Source organism: Choloepus didactylus, chromosome 9 (genome assembly GCF_015220235.1).
Source record: "Choloepus didactylus isolate mChoDid1 chromosome 9, mChoDid1.pri, whole genome shotgun sequence".
Lineage (NCBI taxonomy): Eukaryota > Metazoa > Chordata > Mammalia > Pilosa > Megalonychidae > Choloepus > Choloepus didactylus.
The window spans coordinates 39,509,343-39,530,254 of record NC_051315.1 but is presented as its reverse complement, the minus strand read 5'-3'; the positions used below and the strand labels follow the sequence as shown (position 1 = coordinate 39,530,254).

The window sequence follows — 20,912 nt, the reverse complement described above, 5'->3', positions numbered from 1 at the left end:
TCCTCATTGTTCATTAAAGTGTTCACACATTAAAGTGTTTTATTCCTTTTTCCATCACAGCTATTCTAAATTCCTGTTTTTCTCAACACTGTGCTTCATTCCTATCTCCATTTCAGCACATAACCTGGTCTCCTAATTATCAAAAACATACAAACAAAAACCCAGTAAACAAAACCAGACTATCAGAACTGAATTGTATCACTTTTCTGCCCTGCTCTTTACATCAATGGCAGCTACCATTATTATTGCTGCTGCTTTGATTATTGTTATTATTATTGCTGTTATTACTAGTGGTAATAATACTAGTATTACTGTCTGATTCTCTCCCTACCTGTTTGTTCTTTCTTAGTCTTCCCTTGGGACTCTCCAATCTCTATCTACCCAACAAAAATTCATATTATCCAGGACTGTGTTCATGGCTCACTCTTTTCCCCCTCTACATATTCTGCCCAAATGATTTTACCATTTTGCAGAATATTAGCTACCTGCCACTTGTATTCATCTTTTCTCTCAAGTTTCAGACTCATAATCCAAGACTATTAGATGTACCTACTTGGCTATCCAGCAGGTGCTATAAATTCATTATTTCCTAAATAGAATTTATCTTCTTCTACCCCAGCCAACTTCTCTTCTTGTGCCCAAATACTGATAATGGTATCAGGACCCACCCAGTTGTCCACACTGGAAATTGGGAGTAACCTTATAATTTTCCTCTCTCTCTCCCTCCCTTCTTCCTTCCCTCCCTTCCTTCCTTCCTCCTTTCCTCCCTTCCTCCCTCCCTCCCTCCCTCCCTTCCTTCCTTTCTTCCTTCCATCCTCTCTTACTTCCATTGACTCAGATACTTTGTGTTAGGGCATACAACTATGACAAGATATCAATCCAATCTTAATGGATTCTATAGCCTGACAATCCCCAGTTGACCACCAAGTCCTATTAACTTTACCCCCTAAATATCTTTGGAATCTATCTTTCTTCTCCATTGTCTCAGCCCTTTCCGTAGTCCAGATGTAATCATCTGATTATTCTAGTAACTTCCATATGGATCTCTCTGCATTCATTGTCCCCATTTAATTCATTTATTACTCCACTACAAGAATGATTTTTTTACTTGAAAGCCAGAAAGTTTCCTTCTCTTCTTAAAATCCTTCAGTGAAACCTGCCTTCTTAAAACCATCCAGGATAAAGTTCAAACTCCTGAATATGGCCTTCCGTGATTTGATGGCAGTCTATATTTTCCATCTTCCCTGAAAGTCTATCCTCTTTTCAACTCTCTGGGCTCTTGTTCCCCCCCTCCATTTGGTGAATTCATTCTTTAATATTCGGGTATAGCCTCTCCTCCTCTCGGAGGCATCTCCAGTCAACCTTTCCACACTTCGAACATAACACCTAGCATATCACATTATAAACATTTTCTTAGCCATGGTCCCCACTCTTGAATTTCAGGAGGATAAGGAATTAATTAAATCCATCTTTGTTCCTGGAATATAATAGAAAATAAATGTTTCTGAAAAAGTGAATGAATGAAAGAGCCTGTATAATGGATACAAGATCAAGATCTTCAACTCTGGAGTGGTAACCATCTTCTTTTGTTCATTTCACATATTTATTTGCCATTAATTATTTTGTGTCCACTTTGTGTCATGCATCAATCGTAGCAAAGCAATGAACAAGATATACAAGGTCCTTGCTTTCGTGGAGCTTACATTCTAATGACAGCTCAGGAAATAAACCACTAAAGAAATAAAGAAGAGGATTATCTGGTAATGATAAGTACGTTGCAGAGATTCAAAGTAGAATGATACGGTAGAGAAAGGCTGGGTGGCTACTTCAGAAGAGTCAGGGAAGGACTCTTTGTGGAGGTGACACTGAAGCTTCAATCTGAATGGCATGAAGGAACCAGCCATGCAAAAGTCAGTGGCAAGCATGCCAGGCAGAGGGAAAGGCTGGACCAAAAGCTCTTGTTCAAGAATGAATTTGGTCTGCTCTCTAGAAACCAAAGGAGGTCAAGGTGGTGGAGCTTAGTGTCTAGGAAGAGAGTAGGCAGTGGCCAACACATGTAGCACTCTGCAAGCCAGTTCAGGGTCATAGACGTTACTCTGTCTGCAATAAGAAGCCAGAGGAGTGTCAAGCAGAGGAGTGTGTAAAAGTAAATACAAATCAATAAAAGAAAAAAGGAATTAATCTTCCCTTTTGCAAAAAAGCAAAGAGACTTCCTCCTTCCTCATTTCTCTTTCAACATTTATTTTAGAAAACTTGTAAGTTCTTTCTCTGTCCCTTTGAAATGTATGTAAATCTTTCCTTTAAAGGTTAAATAAGCCCCTTGCAAATTTCACAACTCAAGAAATATTTTCTCAAGCCATTTCTTTGAAATGTAATTCATCAAGGATGACAGTGCCCTTATCTCCCAGTTTTCCTGGGAGGACATGAGTATAACTTCAGTTGGCTTTTGGCTCCAAATTGCAAACCTACTTCAGGTCATAAAGATACCTTGAGAACATGTATGTAATGGGTTGTATGCACTTAGCTGCTTAAAAAAGGGTGAGCTTTCTTTCTGTTTTGGCAATCTCTTTGTGAATTGCCAGTGATGATCACATTCTGGTTTAATACTTCCCCAATAATAAAATTGTTTTTCTTTCTCTTCAACCTTTGTGGAGGGGTTTTCTCAGTTGGGAGAAGATATTTTTAAAAAATTCTATTTCCCCAAAAGTGACATGGTCTAATTTATGTTTTAAAACACATAAATTTGGATGTTAATAATAGGGAAAACTGTGTGTATGGGAACTCTGTACATTCTGAAAGAAGTTTCTGTAAACCTACAACTGCTCTAATTAAAAAAAAAAATACAATGGATTAGATTCTCTTGGGTTCTATTCAGAGAATAACTTGTAGTGAGGGGAAACAGGGAGCCCCATAAGAAGGCTACTGCAGTTGTCTGGGGAGAATTGAGGAAGGCATGGACAGTGGCGGAAGCAATGGAAAAGGAGGTTTACTGTTGAATTGGATGAACAGAATGAAGGAAGAATAGTTTTCATGGATAATTTGATGAGTTCAATTCCCTCATTCACCTATGTTACCAGGATTTTAGTATTTAAGAATTATTCAAGAGAGAAAATGATGTGGAAGGAGACTAAAAGATCTTGATTATGGCTATTAAACCAAATGTAAAGGTGAAGAGATTATTTTTGGACAGAATGTCCTGACTACCCATGCTTAATACTTGCAGGGAAAAGACACAGGAGACTAACAGAATCTAACCCTGCTAGCAATATCAGAAGTTAAAGATATTACACAAAAAGACCTCCTAAATCCTCCTTTTAGGTTCATCAGTGACCGTGAGATGTAGAGAGAAAATGAGGCATGGTTAACTGAACTCCCTTGAAAATGGCTTCTAAGAGGAGTATTGTGTTACCTACTTGGATGCTTCCTTGCCAAACAGGCAGGTGTAAGCACCTTGAGGAAAAGAACCATCTCTTATTTATCTTTGAATTCCCACCCAAGACTTAGCACAAGCTTGATATAAAGTAAATCCTAGGAAATATGTGTAGAATGAATGAAGAGCTAGGTGGAGGCTCAAGCAAAAAGAAAAATGACATTTGTCCTGGGAATACACCAGTCCTTTGTGCTCTGTTATTTCAACATCAAAGTTATGTATTATGGATTGGCTTTGATCTTCATAAACTAATTTCTCTTTCCTTGGATATATGAGGTTATCTTCAGTTCTTTCACTCCATTTCTTTAATTAAATACACTAAACCCAAGTTTTCCAAGTACATTTAAAAATTAATTCATATTTTTTATTCACTACAAATTAAGTATTATTTTATAACTAATTGTCATGTGAATTCTATTCACATACTTTGTAAATAATTCCCTCCCTTATTAAAGAAGTAATAAACCTTATGAAGTGGGATGAATGCTGGCCCCCCAAAAGATATGTCGACCTGGAACTTGTGAATATAACCTTGTTTGTAGAAAAGTAGTGTAGAGCATAATTAAGTTAAGAATCGAGAGCTGAGATCATCCTGGATTGTCCAGGTGGGCCCTAAATCCAATGACAAATGTCCTCATAAGAAGAGGACAAGACACAGACAGAAGAAGAGACTGTGAAGAAGAGAAGCCTGGGAAGACAGCCAGAGATTGGAGTGACGCAGCCACAAGCCACGGAGCAGCTGGAGCCATCAGGGAAGCTGGAAGAGGCTAGAAGGGAGCGTGACAATGCCAGCAAGTTGATTTCTGATTTCTGACCCCCAGAACAGTGAACGATTAAATTTTTATTGTTTTAAGCCACCAAGTTTGTGGTACTTTGTTATGGCAGCCCTAGGAAACGAATACACCTTCACTGAAGAAAAGTAAGAAAATACAAATAAACAAAAACAGAAACTAAAACGTCCCCAACCTTGATGATGATGGCGGAGTGAGAGGTTTCAGGGCTCCATCCTCCAGCAGAAGCTTTGAACAATCAGCAAGAATTGGTAGAAACATCTTTCTCAACACTCCATAAAACAGCTAAAAGACTGCAGTAACAGGGTGAGTGCTGGATTAAGGAAAAGTCTACTTAAAGCAGATTGGAGAGGAGGCCGGGAGCACATCCCCCACGTACTGCGCACCCACACGGCCCCGGCTCAGCGCCTGGGCTAGTTGTTCCCGGACTTCCCAGCAGCCCCTGCGCCTGGGCATGCCCAGTGCGGCTGCAACGCGGGCCCTGGGAGAGCCGCTGCCGGAGCAGCGCCAGCGCAGGGTAGCCCAGAGGTCATTTGCTGAGCTAGCGCCCGCTGGCCAAAGCCCTCACGGTAGTGCTGTCTGGTCCTGCAAGATGAGAGATTTGGGGGTGCTTCTCTCGCCTCTGTGTAGTGGGTAGTTGGGGCGGTGAAGAGATGGTGACAGTGTCAAAGTTTTTCTCCAGGACCTTGGCAGGGGAATCAAAGATTCCATCTGGGGTATTTGTACCATCCCAAAGCCGGGTGCTCAAGTCCAGCAAAAGAGAGGGGAGCAGCAGTGGAGAAGAACAAGTAGTGTCTTGGCACAGTGGAGAGCCAAGAGCATAGAGAGAAGCAGGAGAGTGAACCAGGTAATGTTAACAGAATTTTCCAGTGCTGTGCTTGGAATGGTGGAGTATTCTGGTTCAGTCTCCTCCTGTTTTATTGAGTGTTTATTCTGTGCTTTAGTCAGTAACAGCACAAATTATTGGTGATTCGTTGCTACATGGCGATGTTTGGTTGTGGCTGGAATTCTTCCTTGTGTCAATTTTCAGTGCTCTTTGGGTGCTCCCCCTGTTTGTGCTTAGCAAAATTGTCAATGCCACTTGGTTTCAGGATATAGCTGATCTGGCATTTGAGGTAACACTGATTCCCTAATGTCGCCAACATAAATGCTGACATGCTCCTCAATCTTTTGCTACAGGCTCTTTTCCTCATTCAGGGGATGTTTGTGAGTCTCTTTCCCATCCATCTCATTGGTCAGCTGGTTAATCTCTTGCATATGTCCCTTCTCTACTCTCTTTACTGCTTCGAATATTGTTGGTTCAATAACGGAATTGAAATGCACCAGAGGTTGTCAAATATAGAAAGGAATTGGCCTTACTACTTAGGATTTGGTTTACCCTTAGCGTTTCCCACAGCAATGCAGTCTTCATACATTATCAGTGGCTGCCTCTTTGTCTTCTTTCCTTTATTCACTATCAGCACCAATGAAGCAAAGACCCCTGGCAAAGCATACCTTTTCCAGTTGTGCCTCTTCTCTTTGGTGGGCTTCTTAAACAACAGACTATTCCACGAGATGGTCTGTCTGCAGTCTGCCATGAGTGGCTCAACCTCTGCAGAGAAGTTCTTGTCACCATATACATTGCCTGCCAAACTGAAGGTGGCTGCAGGCCACTGAATCTCCTGTCATCTGAAGGGGGTGGGTGGGATTGGAAGGAGGCTGTGGCAGATCTTTACCCTGTTTACCCAGGGAAGGCAGGACCCACTCTGCCAAGAGCCCCCTGCATATTCCCTTCTGTCTGAGGAATTGGAATTTTTTTCTCAGATGCATATAAGGCAGAATTCCCTGACACCCATATGTGGATTTTTTAAAAGGCAATTTTATTGCGATAGATTCACATAACATACAGTCATTCAAAGTGTACAATCAGTTGTTCGCAGTATCGTCATATAGTTGTGCATTCCTCACCACAATCATTCTTTGAACATTTTCTTTACTCCAAAAAATAAAATTAAAATTAAAATAAAAAAGAACATCCAAAACATTCCATTCCCCTCCTTCCCCCATTGTTCATTTACTTTTTAAAATACGGTTTGATTGAGCTATGTTCACACACCTACAGTCATCCATAGTGTACAACTGCTTATTCACAGCACCATCATACATTTGTGTGTTCATCCCCAGAATCAATTTTTGAACCTTTTCCTTACTCCAAACTAAAAATAAAAGCAAAAAAGAACACCTAAATCTTTCCACCCCCTCCATCCCGCCCTTTTCTTCATCTAATTTTTGTCCCCATTTTTCCACTCATCTGTCCATACACTGGATAAAAGGAGCGCGAGCCACAAGGTTTTCACAATCACACAGGCACACTGTGCAAGCTACATAGTTATACAATCATCTTCAAGAATCAAGGCCACTGGGTTGCAGTTCGACAGCTTCGGGTATTTCTTTCTAGCCATTCCAAAACACTAAAAACTAAAAAGTGCTATCTATATAAAGAATACCCTCCAGAGTGAACTCTCGACTCCATTTGAAATCTCTCGGCCACTGGAACTTTATTTTGTTTCATCTGTCTTCCCCCTTTTTGATCAAGAAGATCCTCTCCATCCCACAGTGCTGGGTCCAGACTCATCCCCAAGAGTCATTCCCGTGTTGCCAGGGGGATTCACACCCCTGGGAGTCATGTCCCAGGTAGGAGGGAGGGCAGTGAGTTTACCTGCTGAGTGGGCTTAGAGAGAGAAGGGACCAGTATGTGGTTTTTTAACACTACTGAGTCTGAAAGGACCACAGGATTCTCTGCAGCTATTTTCTAGCTTTTCCAGCCTCTGTGTCTGGACTGATTTGAATCCTTTGTTTTTCTCCCTGTGCCATTTACCACCCCCCCCCCCCACCCCCCCCCCCCCGCTTTCTGCCTTCTACTCCCCTTGGATGAATGGATTTTGTAAATCTAGCTGTTGCAATTAGTGGATTTGCTATTTTTGGTTTTTTTTTCTGTGAAACACATACATTGGATGCAGGGGTAAAGGAATTGTTTCTGGTCACTTCCTTTATAGATATCACTGTCTTGTTTCCTGTAAATCAAGTTAGGTTTTGGTCTCTTGCTCCATTGCAAACATGAGCCTGAAGACATGAGATAGGAGGAAAGACCTCCCAGTCAGGTCTGCTGGGGTTTGAGGAGTGATTTTCTTTCTTCCCCTTGAAGGAGAAAAAGCTTTTTTCATTGATACATTTAAAGTTCCCCAATTGTGGGGAGGTACCAGTTCTGGACAAGTGCCACTGCAATACTGAATGGTCAGAGAACCTAAACTTTTAAACTCTGAGAGGTCTGAAATTTACTGTTGGCCACTGCTGTGTCTGCCTGGTATTTCAAAGGAATGCTGGATGCTGTGAATAGGAACTGACAGGTAAATTTATTAACAGATTATACCTGTGATTGGCTTTTTCCTATAATTTTAAGAGACTAAATGTGTGGATAGGGTGAGCAGGGTGTCAAAACAATTGCACAATTCTAAATTATCACAATTTTTGGTTTCCCACCAAAAAAAAAAAAAAGAAAGAAAGAAAGAAAAATGCTAGTTAATAGTGGTAGGATCTCCTGGCATCCTTGCTGGCCTCTCCTTTCCCCCTCACCAGCTTGGCATGGAGCTGGCCTGAGCTTATTTCCCAGGTCCTGGTTCTGGAGAGAGCAGAGTAACCCTAATGCACATACTGGGAGTACATACACATACATAGTATGTCTGGCCCAATCTGTCTGGTGGTGGCCTGTAGGACTCACTGCCCCATATCTTGCCATACATGTAGAAGGCAGCTCAGAGAGTTGTCCTACAGAACATTGTGGGAGAACAGTCAAGTGGCTCCCTGGGGCAAATAGTTGTTGGTAGTAGACCTTAAACTGCAGTGTCTGTAACTTGAGGAAACTGTTTCCTAAGAAAGAGGGGATATTTTTATCTGTTTAAATGGGGGAATTCTTAGGGCCACATGTGTATAACCAAAACAAGATGCATACACAGAAAAGATCAGGGCAACCCCTATGCTCCGGCCTGTAACTATTCTCTAAACTAATTGTATGGGTAAGCTCTGATGGAGAGCACTTGCACAGGTCAATCTGCAAAGACTGGGAAAGGTGTTTTTTTTATTCCACCTTTTCTTTTGTTGTTTGCTCCTGGCACTCAAAGAAAGCTCTGTCATGACACAAGCTGGAGACAAGCTTAAGGAATAGACACCTCAGAGGCTAAATTCCAATGATTACACATTAAAACATCAAAATGTCCAGGTTTCAACAAAGATTACAAAACATACAAGGAAATAGGAAGTGATGCCTAGGCAAAGGAGAAAATTAAAGCATTAGAAATCATCAATGAGGATGATCAGAGCTAGGACATTCCACCAAAAAGACTTTTTTTTAAAGTGTCGTAAATATGTTCACAGAGCTAAAGGAAAATAACAAACAGCTAGAGGAAACCAGGAAAATTCTAGATGAACACAAAGAGGATATCCATAGGAAATGGAAATTATGAAAAGCAAACAAACAGCTGAAAGCCACAGTAACAGAAATTAAAAATTCCCTAGAAAGATTCAACAGCAGATTGGAGCTGGCAGAAGAATCAGTAAACTTGAAGATAAGACAATTGAAATCATACAGTCTGAGGAACAGAAAGAGGAAAGAATGAAGAAAAGTGAACAGAGCCTGAGGAACCCATAGGACACGATCAAGCATACCAATAAACGCATTGTGGAAGTCTCAGAAAGAGCATAAAGAGAGAAAGGGGCAGAGGGAATAGTTAAAGAAATAATGGCTGAAAACTTCCCAAATTTAATGAAAGGAATGGATGTACACAGCCAAGGAGCGCAATGAAATTCAAAAAGGATAAACCCAAATAGAACTCATCCTGGCATATTATAATCAAATTATTGAATGCCAAAGATAAAGAGAATTCTGAAAGCTGCAAGAAACAGGCGAAGTGTCATGTATAAGTGTGCCTCAATAAGATTAAATGCCAATTTCTCATTGGAAACCATAGAGGTAAGAAAGCAGTGGATGACATATTTAAAGTGCTGAAAGCAAAATGCTGCCAACTAAGAATTCTATATCTGGCAAAACTGTCCTTCAAAAATGAGGGAGAGATCAAGACATTACCATATAAATAAAAGCTGAAGGACTTTGTCATCACTAGACTGGCTCTACAAGAGATGCAAAAGAGAGTTTTGCAGGTTGAAAGGAAAGGACAAGAGACAATAGATAGGAGTTACATGAAGAAATAAAGATCTCTGATAAGCGTAATGACATAGGTACATATAAATGCCAACATTATTGTATTTTTTGGTTTGTAATTCCTCTTTTTACTTCCTATAGAATCTAAAAGGCAAATGCATAAAATGTAATGAGAAATCAGTGGTTTTGGACTCATAATATATAATATAAATGTAATCTTTTTCAAGAACTTATAAATGTTGGGGAACAGAGAGATATAGGAACATAATTTGGGTATACTATTGAAGTTAGTTAGGTATCAAAGCAAAGGAGATTTTTTACATATTTAGGATGTTAAATTTAAAGCCCCATGGTAACTACTGGAGTTACGCAAGCTCACAGAGACAAAAATTAGAGTTCAGGTTGCCAGTTGGGGACAAGGCAAGGAGAGTTAATGCAAAATGGATATAAGGTTTCTGCTAGGGGAGATGGGAAAGTTTTAGTAATGGAACATAGTGAAGATATCACAACACAGTGATTAATCCCACTGAATGGTTTGCTTGGAAGTGTTTGAGATGGGAAAATTCATGTTCTATATGTGTTTCCATAATTTTTTTTTTAAAAAGTGGCAGCAAAATTAAAAATGACAGTTAAAGGCAATACATGATCCTGGATGGGATCTAAGAAGGGAGAAGTTTCAAAAGGACATTAATGGGACAGATGAAAAACTGGAATATAGACTGTAAGTTTTATATCAATGTTAAATTTCTTGAACTTGATAATTGCACTTAGGGTGGATACGTGAGTAAGTATCCTTGTTCTTTGGAAAAATACATGGTAGTATTAAGTGTTCAGGGAGCATAATGTATAAAACCTACACTCAAGTTTCAGAAAATAAATTGAAAGATAGAGAGATAGATTGATAGAATGATGGATAGAATGATACAGCAAATGTTTCTAAATGTATAAATTGGTGGATCTGGGTATCTGGGGAGATGGGGGTATGTTGGAGTTCTTTTTAGGGTTTGTATTCTTTTTGTAATTGTCCTGTAAATTGGAAAGTATTTAAAAATAAAAAGTTAAAAAAAAACCTTATTGGGGGTGGGGAATGTGGAGTTAATGCTTAATAGGTTTCTATTGGGGTGATGAAAAAGTTTTGGTAATGGATGACTGTGATGGTGGTACAACATTGTAAATGTAACTAACAACACAAATGTTCACTTTAAAGGGTTAAAACAGGAAATGCTATTTTAATAAACAAATTAAGAAAGCAAGCATCTAACATCCATGACTTTATTTACAGTGATATTTTATGTATTTATGTAGCAACTCTCTCTCTCTCTCTCTCTCTCTCTCTGTCTCTCTGCATGTATATGTGTGTTTGGACAGAAATGAAATTACTGTAGACTTAATCTTTTCTAATCAGATTAAAGTTTTTTTTCCTAAAATTATAATTAAGAAGTGAGAAGAACTTGACTTGAATTTAAACTATAGTGTTCTTACTTTTTCTTTTCTAGCTTTTTCCTGAGAGCAATTCTGTGTAAAATTATTCTGTGGGCTTCACTGGGAAAAACGAATGAAAGTTCAACTAGGTAAGATTTCAGCCTAACTAAGAAAAAATGTGTAGCGAGGATTCAGGCATCTGGCAAACAGTTGGAACAGATGAGTTCTGAATTCTCCAACTCTGAGATTCTGTGAGTGAAGACAGAAGGCAGGAATTTGTAGGGCTTATTGGACTGATAGGATGGAAGTGGTTAAGGGAGTTGTGGGGAATTCAACTGGGAGGCAGATTGTAGCCAGGTTGCATTTTGTATCTTCAGTTCAAAGCTGGGTATATAAGTATGTGTTGAGAGACATTTGTCCTGAGAGCACATTGCAAAAAACGAAGGGTGTGAAATTCAGGTTTTTTTTTTCTTCCTCTTGCTTCTCTTCCTTTTCCTTTTTCCTGTTCTCCTTTTTCTCTTCCTCTTTTCTTTAACTTACATCCAGAATGATGATCAAGTTCTCTCAACATTCTGAACCTCCTTTGTTGTATTCCCATGTAAAATAACTTGAGCTCACGTCCCACAAAATGACGGAAAGTACAATGTTAGATACAGAAATGTTTTCCCATGAATTTGAAAACAGTAACTCCTCCTCACAATGACATAATTACATGAGTAATTTTACCCACGTCATTTGACATAGCTATGCAAAAACTCACATGCAACTAGGACACACTAAATTTTTTTTGATGTTAACCTGTAACTAATAGTTCTGTTAGGGCCTTATCCTGCTTTTTGGGCCTAGAAAAGTTACCACTGTTCCTCTTACAAATTTCCCAACATTTCCAGATTTTACTGGAAAGCCTAGAATTCTTTGTGGTGTTTTATATTATCAGACATAGCTACTGTTCTCCCATGGAGCAAGGCATCTTAGGACAAGGACCATGGGTGTAAGTAAGAAAAGAGTCAGGTCAAGGCCAGAGTTAGGTCCAACAAATATCCACATGTCATTCCTGTGTGGATTATACCACTTTACTCACTATGGTGGGCACTCTATCCACAATGACCAGATGTCCTTTTGGTGGAAAGAGTGGACATAAGTGCTAAAACCGTGAGTTTAAATTGTTCAGACTCTGTGCCCAATAACAAAGATAGACTCTTGGAGAGAAGTTGGGCTTTTCACTCATACACAGGGATAGCCATAAATCAAGGAAAAGCAGAAGAGGGCCGGGTAACCCTTTGTTTCCCCCATCCTCCCCACCATCTCACCCCATTGCCCTGCTCCAGCAGCTCGGTTTTGAGGGTCCGTTGTAAATTAGTGGCAAAATAGGATCGGGAAAGATGCTTCTGCGAATTCCATTTTCCTGCACTGTATAAGCTCCCCTGAACCTCATATTACCATCACAGTGTTTTCCTTAAGGCTCTATTCCACATGTCGCATGGGGCATGGCACTTTTAGACATTTTCGTAAGTTACCACAGTCATCAAAGCAAATGAAAAATATGCTTGTGCTGAATCAGCCTCCTCAATTGCTCACCCTCTCTCCTACAAGCGTCCAGAGAACTGATGTAATTTCTCCCAAAGATCTCTTGGAACACAGTGACTTTTTTGCGTCCCCAGTAATATCATGCTGATTTATGACCAGAAAAGCAAAGCTTGGCTCTACTCTCAATTAACATCTATTGTGTTATTTTTCCATATAATTGTCTTCTGGAGTTTTCTTCTCTATCCATTTCTAATGTGTTTGTAGCAGCAGAATGCTCCAAGAAGTTTCAGACAACATAAGCCAATCCAAAGATCAACGGTATATAAAAGATTTTCTACTTTTTCTCCCAAGAGGTGAAACAAGTCAGTATGAAATATGAGAAAGTATAATCTTTCAAAACTCTTATGTTTGTACCATGGCAGGGAGCCACCCTTGTAAAGGAGTTGCCTCTTTCCTTCCAGAAAGAAGTTTATTACAAGGAGACTTACTAACTACCTCAGGGAGTTGATGGAAGTCCCATCTCTTTGAGTCATGGTGTGTAACTCAGTGGGAGTTGATCCCGCACAGCGTTTTGGTGACAGTGATCTCACTCACTACTATTTTACACCTCATGTCTACACTTCAGCTTACGTACCAAGATTGTTTTTCCTGATGAAAAAAAATCCTAAGACAGTTGTTTTTGCATTTTCATATGTCCCTATTTCTTCCTAGTGAGACATGAATCACATTTTTCATAGTTTGGTCTATGGCACTTATTAATTAGTTCAGTCAGTAGAAGATGATCCCCTTCCAGATTGTTACTTGGCACTCGTTATTCACATTTATGAGTGTAAGTGGTAATGAGCATGCTTTAGCTGAAACCCTAAGTCGTCAGTACAATATCCTAGAGTCCTTAACCTATGTTCCATAGGTTCCCATGGTTTAGGGGATAAGTGAAATGTTTTTGTGTGTGTTTCTGGATGTTTTGGGAAGAGTCCATAACTCTCATCAGCATTTCAAAGATGTCTGTCACTCCCTATGTGATTTAGAACAACTGCATTATGGTGTAAGAAGTTCCCAAACATACATTCAATCAATTTTCATTAATAAATATAGGATGAGTGACCACATGAGAAAGGCATTATGTTAGGCATTTTGGGAAAGTCAAAGACACAGTACAACTGTTGCTATGGAAAAGATTACCATCTTTTTGGGGGGATTACTTGTACAATAATTTCCCTAAGAACGTTGACAATGCAAGGCTATAAATGTGCCTGGTAAGTAGTATAGGCATAAAGTGCTGAAATAATTTAGAGAAAGGAGGGGTCACTGCTTTTAGGGTTGTTGGAAAAGCAGCTTAAATTGAGCCTGGAGCAAAGCCTGACATGGGTGTTTAGCCGATGTGCTCTGGATGTCCATACCAGTATTGAATATTGAGATATTTTTGTGTCAATTGGTAAATAGTTGCAATCTTCTCCTACTTCCTTTCCAGTTCCTTCACTGTCCTGGCCATATCTGCCCTGTGCTGGTTTGAATCTGTTATGTATCCCACAAAAGACTATGTTCTTTTAATCCACTCTTGTAGGGGCAGACCAATGGTTGGTGGGACCTTTTGATTAGATTATTTCCATGGAGATGTGGCCTTGTCCTTTCAAGGTGGGTCTTAATTAGTTTACTGGAGTCGTTAAGAGAATTCAGGGAGAGAGAGTTCAGAGCCAACAGACCCTGATGCTTGGAGAGGCAGACAGAAAGATGTTTGGACATGCTAAGAGATGGGGCCCACAGTTTGACCCTGGGAGAAGCAAGGAGGACCCACAGGAGCTGTGAGAAGCTAAGACAAGCTCAGAGACATTTTGGAGAAAGTCACGGAAACCAGAAGCTAAACCTGGGAGAAGACAAGCAGACTCTGGCCATGTGCCTTCACATGTGACAGAGGAACCCCAGATGCCATCAGCTTTTCCTCAGAGAATATATCTTACCTTTTGATGCCTTAATTGGGACATTTTTTTATGACCTTTGAACTGTAAATTTGTGAACTAATGAACCCCCATTGTAAAAGCCAATCCATTTCTGGTATTTTACATTCTGGCAGCTTTAGCAAACCAGAACATGCCCGTCACCAGCAACTACCAAACACCCACTTCCCTCTTCCCCAACCTAGCAATTGAAGGATTAAGGCTGGAGACAGCAAGGATTCTCTAGGACACAGTTCTGGCACTATGGCTAGAGCGATTCTGATGGTTCAATGGCTAAGCTGTTTAGTTGTTAATATTTTGAATATCACCACTGCATTTAAAGTGTGCAATATGTGTTTGCTGAAAGTTCACTTCTGCAATTGTGTGACTGAAATAATAGCTAGAAAGGAGAGGGAAACATCTCTGGTGAAGGGGAAAAAAGACACAGTTTGTTGATACAGTTCTGGAGTTGGGTAGCTGACTAATTTGGCTGGATGCAGTGAAGGGGAATAATAAATGATACAGTTGGAAGGGAAAGCTGCAGTGAGTCTGTAATGAAAACAGCTTGGGACTGGGGATCGGGGGAGGGAGGTATGTCATCTTTAACTCTGGAGTTTGGACATCATGTTTTGGATGTCATCTGCAAATGTGTAAGATGTGGGATGACATGATGAAAGGAGCACTTTTAGAAGAATAATCTTGGAGGGTGTGAAGGATAAAAGGAAAGGAGTCATTAGCAGGTTAAATTCAGGATATAAATTAGCCATCCTGAAAAGTCGTGTAGGAATGAAATAATCCATATGAATTATGAATTTTAATGCAAGAATGTGTGGACAAAAAGAGACACAGGCTGTGCCACACTGAATGAAATATGAGTACAATGTTGAAATTGAGTTTTAGAAATCTGGGCTATTTGGTCACACTGTCCCTATGAGGGGGACTGATCAGTTCAGAAGGGGGTTCTGTGAGGACTGGGGAAAGGTAGCACTGATGCTTGGGACACTTTTGGGTAGTAGGGTGACAAAATTGCCTCTCACAAACTTCCTGTCCCTCTCAAGTATAGTTAGTTCATAAAGTAGTATGAAAAAAAAAATTGAGACAGTAATTTTAGACTTGTTATTTGACTTACTTGTTCTATCCTATTCTAGACCAGTGACAAACCAAGTCTCAGCAACCCAGAATCCCTCCCTAGAATGCACTGCATGATTCCAGCGAACATCAGTGCGGTTGTATATCCAGTGTGGTTTTATGCCATTGCTTTGTTAATGTCATCTACCTCCTACATTTTATTGTACAGGTTATCTAGTTATTTTCTCCTATCCCATCACCCCTGAAATCAGCTCTTCTAATTGGAGCTTAAAACCAGAAGACCTTATTGATATTAGCAATATTATTATCTTACTTTGCATTTACTCTTCAAAAAGCATTTTCATATACAATTAGCTCATTTAATTCTCACAAAACACCTTATAATTGTTAGGTACATATTATTATCTTCATTTTTACATTTGAGGAAGCCAAAAAATTGAACCTCAAAGAACTAAAGGGAAATATGATTAGAACTACTAGTTTTGAGCACTTGTTATATCAGACCCATTATATAAGCCTAAATTCAAAGACCTAGTAAGAATCACAGCATAGTCTCACTCTTGGTTCTCCTGAAGATTTTAAGATGGTGCATATTCAGTGACAAGCCAACCTGCCAACTGTAGTTCATCCACCAGAGAAAACTTCACTCTGAGTATTGGCACCAGAGTCCAGAGTTAGAGTTCTTAGTCTTCAAATGGTTGAAACCACCTGAAGTCAACGTTCCATTCCAATTCCGTAAGTGACCAAACAATAACATCTGAAGGTTACTTTTTGGTTTTATTTCTATTGGAAATAAAGCTTGTTTTTACTTACAATTTACCTGGTGGAGTTTAAGCCCTGAGAGGGATGAATTAACTCTGGTTTTGTGTATCCAACACCTTCGAACTCCGCATGCAGACGTTCTGTTATTAAAATGAGTCCTGCATGTGAGATCATTCTATCTTGTTACATTATACAGTAGAGGAAACTATTTAGAATAAATTGAAATGAGTAATTCATGAAAAGGGAAAAGAATATTCCTTCTAAGATTTATACACTACTCTTGTTCTTCTTTTCTGGCTTCCCTGTACTTCCTCTTTCCACTCTCCTGCAGTCATTTTGACGCATTCACCCTCATGTTTTATTCCTTCCTTCCCTTCTCAGAGTAGTACCAGCAGCCCAGCTGCAGACAATAGCCATTGCTCTCTGTAGGAGATGGCTCAGAAGACTGGAACAGCTGCCCTGGTTCTTTACTCAGGAAAAGAACCTTGCCTTCCATCCTTGGACCTACCAACCAGCTGGCAAATAGGACAGGTAGAGCCACGCAGCACATAGAACCCTTCAACCAGAATGACCATTCCTGGTTATTCTTTGCTCTTTCAGTGAACTAATTGGTCTACAGCCTTGTTACTCAAAGTGTAATCCAAGGTGTAGTCCAAGGACCACCAGCATGATGGGCATCACCTGGAAACATTAGAAATGCAGAATTTCCATCCTAAACCTATGGAACCAGAATTTGCATTTTAACAAGAACCTCAGCTAATTCATGTGTTTGAGAAGCACTGGGTTACAGGACATCCTCTTGCCCACAAACACCATTTCTCTTTTTTTGTAATTGTGGTACACATTTTGAGAGAATTCAAAAGAAATCATATAAATAATATTTCCACAAATTTAACTCTGAACAAAAAGTTGAGCTCTTTCGGTTATGTTTTTTAACATTCTGAATAGATTAGTGAACTTCTTTGTTGCAAGAAATTGACACCTTTTGTGGAGTTCTATTTGAGCCAGGGAAATAGAGACAACTTACTCAATACCAATCCAAAACTTGCTGCTTGGCAATTTCATGAACTTCTTATTCAGCCCCTTTGACAAAAACAAACGTACAGACTCTCAAAACAAAATATAGTCAAGCAAAATAAATTTCTTCTGTTTCTTTAACTGTTTCAGTATTTTTATGTATGTTTTCTTAAAATCTGTGCTCCCCTAGGAGCTGCATTGATTTATTTGGATGCCTTGCTCTATTGTTTCTCATTTGGGATTTTAGGTGATAATGTATTCAGAATTTCATATATTTTTTTCAACATTCTGAGACTACATCCTCTTTAAGATTCCAAGTCTCTCAAGGATCTTATAGCTTTTTTTTCCTCAGTGTTTAAAGTTTCAGCCAAACAATTGGGCTTATCCTACCATCATTTCATTCTGAGAGTTATATCAGAAGAGGTTGTCAGTTTGCAATTAGACAGGCATAGCAAGAAAACATTAGCAGTATGCCTAGATTTCCTTAAAATAATTTCCTTAATGTAATATTGCCGTTTACTTTTTTGTATCCTATTAGGCTTGGATATTATAAACCAGTGCTTGCTTTTTTTTTTTTTTTAACTAAGTTTTATTGAGATATATTCACATACCATACAAATCATCCATGGTATACAATCAGCTGTTCACAGTACCATCTTATAGTTGTGTATTCATCACCCCAATCTATTTTTGAACATTTTCCTTACAGTGCTTGCTTTTGAACCTCTGGTTCATAAGTAACACACTTACTGTCTCCCTTTACAACACTGTCAAAGATAGTAGCTTCATTCTCTAAATACTTTAGCACAACAGAATTTTATGACTGTTCATTATGCTTATATGATGAAATAGTGGTTCAGGCTAAATTCAACAAGAGGAGTCTGTACTAGTCAGGGTTCTCCAGAAAAACAGAACTGACAGGATACACATATTATAAGGAATTGACACATATTATAAGGAATTAACCTGTGACCATGAAGGCTGGCAAGACCGAATTGAGTAGGGCAGGCCACAACGTGGAAATTCTGACACAGGTGATTGTAATGTGTGGCAAGTCCTAACTCTGTAGGTAGAATATAATATAGTAGATATCAGGTATTTTTCTCCTGGTTTGCATGCCCATTCTGGTGCCTCTCAAGTTGTTTCATGCCTCTGGGATTTTCCACCTGACCTTTTGTCTTGGTCCACCTACTCCACATCTAAGAGTCAATTCCATGGTCAGCTGTTCTGTGAAGGAAATCCTGACTTCTTGAAGTAGAAAGGACCACTTTCTCTGTGTTCCACTACTCCTGGTATCCCACCTCTTCATAGCATACATTGCATTGGATATTAAAACTTATTGGTGTGTGTTTATGGGGAATTTTGGAAGTTCATTACCATCTAGTAGGAGAGACAAATGTGTAATATAAGATATATGTCATATCATTGCTATGTAGTTTTACATGAGATGTCCGAGGCACAGAATGTTGCATCTCAGGTGTGACAATATTTGACATACTTATCGAGTGCATGATAGGCACTTTTTTTTTTTTTTAATCTTCATTTTATTGAGATATATTCACATACCACACAGTCATACAAAACAAATCGTACTTTCGATTGTTTACAGTACCATTACATAGTGGTACATTCATCACCCAAATCAATCCCTGGCACCTTCATTAGCACACACACAAAAATAACAAGAATAATAATTAGAGTGAAAAAGAGCAATTGAAGTAAAAAAGAACACTGGGTACCTTTGTCTGTTTGTTTCCTTCCCCTATTTTTCTACTCATCCATCCATAAACTAGACAAAGTGGAGTGTGGTCCTTATGGCTTTCCCAATCCCATTGTCACCCCTCATAAGCTACCTTTTTATACAACTGTCTTCGAGATTCATGGGTTCTGGGTTGTAGTTTGATAGTTTCAGGTATCCACCACCAGCTACCCCAATTCTTTAGAACCTAAAAAGGGTTGTCTAAAGTGTGCATAAGAGTGCCCACCAGAGTGACCTCTCGGCTCCTTTTGGAATCTCTCTGCCACTGAAGCTTATTTCATTTCCTTTCACATCCCCCTTTTGGTCAAGAAGATGTTCTCCGTCCCACGATGCCAGGTCTACATTCCTCCCCGGGAGTCGTATTCCACGTTGCCAGGGAGATTCACTCCGATAGGCACTTTTATATTAGGAGATGGTATAATTTAGTAAAGCATTTCTCAAATTGCCCCACTAGAATCTCCTGAAGAGTTTAATATCTGTCCCTTGACAAAAAGGATTTATTTAGTGGTCAAATTAGTTTGATAAATTCCAGGTTGAACAAATTTACTTTTTCATGTGTGCTGTAATTTTCCTCTGCAATACTTCCCCAAACTGAATAGGCTGAAGAGCATTGTGAAACTCCAAAAGTGAATCTAGTATTCAGCATTTCCCAGTTCTCTTTGACCACACAATTCCTTCTTCTCCATATCCTGTGGAATATAGTTTGGGGGACATTGGTTTTGTGGTTGAGAGTAGAGCATGATGCCAACATTGCCACAAACTAACTGCTTGATTTTGGGTCTTTTTAAGCCGTGGTTACCTTATCGGCAAAATGGGAATAATACCTATATCTCATACAGTTGTTGGCAAAATAAAAAGGTTTATAAAATGCCCGGGAGTTCTATGTAGATGTTAGCAATTAATATTATTAATATGTCCAGCAGCTGAACATTCATCTTTAGATCCCCAGCATTTTGCACAGTACCCGATTTGAAGCTGAGCTGAATTCAGATTTAGCACGTCTCAGCTTTAGAATGTAGGTGTCAAAAAAGGCTTCCCTACTACCTGTATATTTTGCCCTTTGTTCAGTTTCTACTTAGGATTTGAGTCAATTAGCTCCTTGGACTTGGAAGGTATTCCTGTTCAGGTCATGGTTCTGCTGCTTAGTATCTTCTCATTTAAGAAATAAAAGAAGAAATGAAGTTGAACTAAGAAACCTCTAGTGTTCATGCTCCTTCTAAAATTCCAAGATAAAAAAAAAGTAATTTTTTTCAGGTTGCAACAGACGGAGTTTTTGTACTTTGTAACTGGGCCCATGAGCACAAAGAAATCCTCATCACCAGTGGGCAGTTGCCCTCCTTCCCCACTTAGAAATGCCACTTTAAGAAAGGAACAATTGGAAACTGGTTCCATCAACTTTCTTGACATAAACGAATTTTACTTCTGTTAATTTGTTGTTTTAGATTTTATACTACTATATAATGCTACAGAACTTGTACCTTTAAACTATTTTGATACATCCTCTCTCCTCCTCCCCTCCTCACCCCAAAGTACCGCTGTAGGGTGGTTCTTTGTGTAGGATTAAGAAACACTGTAGTTCTTGAAATGAGCCACATATTTTTATTTTCAAAGGAAACGTTCACACCTAAATGAAATATTTGTTCACAAGCTTCACAACAAAACAAAAGATTCTAAGAAAACTTTCAAAGGACATGGGTCATAGAAACCAAGTGAACACCGCAGCTTTCCCAACTTCATGGCCCAGGGGATATTGCAAAAGACAAACAGAAACGCCCATCCTCTGTGCTGGCTGTTGACATTTGTAGATTAAGGTTACACAGACCAATAAATTACATCAGGAATTACAATTTGTAAGGCACTCTCGAAGATTTCCTGCTTCATGTACTGTTCATTGACTTTGGTTTCTATCCACTTTTCCAACAGTACTCTCCAGTAATACACACATACACAAAAGAATGATTTTTAAAAACAAGTCCTAAAATTAGTA

General features: G+C 39.3%; 1 pseudogene; it reads left to right on the top strand.

The window, feature by feature from the left end:
* The first annotated feature begins 226 nt into the window (after positions 1 to 226).
* On the top strand, positions 227 to 5,877 carry LOC119543715 (annotated as a pseudogene).
* The last annotated feature ends 15,035 nt before the right edge of the window (positions 5,878 to 20,912 follow it).